Genomic DNA, 2,523 nt, shown 5'->3' on the forward strand with positions numbered 1-2,523 from the left:
ACCTTCTCAGATACCACTACTTTCTCCCATAAGAGCCACTTCAGCCTCGGCATCTCTAGCACAGCTTTCTTCATCCTCCCTCTGCCTCCTCTCCTCAGCAGCAGCCTCCCGTCTTCTGTAGAAATCAGGATTTTTCTGTGCATATTGTTTTGCAGTTTTTTACTTTTTTTTTCCCTTCCTCACTTGCTCACAGTCATAGGCAAAATGCCCAGTATTTCCACAGATGTCACATTTCTTTGGAAAGGGACATTCAGCAGTTATATGCCCAACCTTGTTACAGTTCTTGTGTGTGTCAAAGCTTGGGCACTCATCTTTGACATGGTAGTACTGGTGGCCTGTTCTACAAAATTCAGGTTGTCCAGAGTACCAAAGGTATCCCCTAAACCCTCCAACAGAAAAGGAACCCCTAACCTATCATCTATGTCAAGTTTGAGCAGGACCCAAAATTTCCAATTCCCGTTAAAGATGCCACGTACATTTTTCTGTTGCAATCCCCTTCTCACCGCAGTGCAAAACTGTTTCAAAAAGGCAGTAACTGTATAATAGGCAGTTCAGTAAAGGGGTCAAATAAGTGGATGGTTACAAGTCTTTCATCACACATGGTAGGTATCAGTTCCACCCCCTCCATCACAGGGTTATTTGCTACTCTCAGTAACTTGAACCCCACATCCTCATACACACCATTTTCCACAAATGTTATGACAAACATATACTGTGACAGGATTTCTTGTATACAATAGATTTCCTTTCTTTGTACAAACAATAATCCTTCCAAAACATTTTCCACCTGGTACCTTAAACCTCCATTTACCAATTGCCATTTCACCCATTTGCTCCATATATTCCTGATTCCATTTTCCAGGCTATCCACATAAGGACACTCATAGCACCTAAAGAAGAAAAAAATAACACACTATCCCTCCTCATTATCCTAGGGGCCCTCCCTAAGAAGGACCCCTGAATTCCTCTCTGCCCAGACCAGTGCAGCCGAACACCACACTGGATCTGAGCCAAAAGGGCGAGAAGCGACAACCCATTAAGGGGACAGGAAAAAAGTGCTTCGTTCAGACCAAACACACCCTCAAGGAGAATGCTGCAGCAACCTCCTATTAACTCTAATGAGCGGCCTAAAAAAAGCCTCCTGCTGCTGCTCTGTCCAAGGTGCTTCCAGCTACTGCATTAACTGACCCACAGCAAGGCCCAGATTTTTGCACCACTTTATTTATTGTAGCATAGGTTACAAGCAGACGCACTCTAGATTTGCTTCCCTTGCTAGCTGCATGATTTGCATTGGCACCGCCTATTGCATGCCTCTGCCACACCCACAAGACATGTGGCAGCCTTCCTTTATTCATGCTGTGCCCCTGCAGTTAATTAGAAAGTCTGAAACCTTCATTGAAATGCTAAGAATCCTTCATCGGAAAGTTCAGAGTGTCTACAGAATGTTCACACTGTCCACAAAATGTTCAGGAGTGGTTGCCATGGATCATCAAGGGCAATAGAATGTTAACAGTCAGCTAGCAAATTCACATTTTCAAACAACATTCTACTCTGATGTCATAATCGTCTGATGTATACAGGCATTGCAGTTGCTTCCTGATGCCCATTGGAGGGAGATGCAGACAACAAGATGCTTTATATCATTGATTGTTCTTGCAAATGGGGAAAATTAATGCATTCAGCTGGTCCCATGACTCTGAAAGAGACAGAGTCAAGCCCATACCAACCCAAAATATATATAGAAATAAATTGTCTGAAGAAAAATACTGAAAATTAAAAATTTTTCAATGTGAACATACTCTGCCAAATTATTAAATTGGGACAAAGTCTGTAAAATATGAAAAGATGGGCAATTCATGACAGCAAAAGTTCATCCTATCTATCTATGTGGTTGACACTGCAATGGTGCAAAAAGTGAAAAAGATGCCAGGTAGAGTAAAAAAAAATTTCCAAACGTGTCGTGCATGTGCGGTGGATAATCAGGACTCAAACAATAGAATATGTTCATTATCCAATCATTCCACGTTAAAATTATTTTCAATTCAGCCCCAGAAATAGGCCTGCATGGGGGGTAGATAATTTGAGACAATAATGTAGACACAATAAGGCACCATACAACACCAGATAATCAGTTCTTGTTTAATATCAGTTGGTACATGAACCAAATGAAGTGTTTACAAATGTAAACATGAAAACAGGTGAGTGCAGGAGGAGCAGCAGCAGGTGGTATTGGCACTTGATTGCATGACGTGCAGACAGACACAAGCAAAAGAATAGTTTGTTGCATCTGGAAAAAGAAAGACCGATGAAACAGTTAAATAGTTATTCTATTTTTGGATGACAGAATAGAAAAGGTGCACCGGTCCTGGAAGTAATGCAATACCAGGTCAATGCGTGGAGTGGACAGAGCAAGCTCTTCTTCCATCTCCCTGTTCTAAAAATCCATTTAGTATATGGTCCCCAGATAGGAGGCGTGTCAGATATTAAACTGATAAGAACAATTAAAAAAAAAATAAAAAGGAT

At 41.3% G+C, this 2,523-nt stretch overlaps 1 pseudogene; it reads right to left on the reverse strand.

The window, feature by feature from the left end:
- Positions 1-2,349: 2,349 nt before the first annotated feature.
- On the reverse strand, positions 2,350-2,523 carry LOC148542553 (U2 spliceosomal RNA; annotated as a pseudogene).

This window comes from Taudactylus pleione, unplaced genomic scaffold (assembly GCF_031769625.1).
Source record: "Taudactylus pleione unplaced genomic scaffold, aTauple2 ptg000012l, whole genome shotgun sequence".
Lineage (NCBI taxonomy): Eukaryota > Metazoa > Chordata > Amphibia > Anura > Myobatrachidae > Taudactylus > Taudactylus pleione.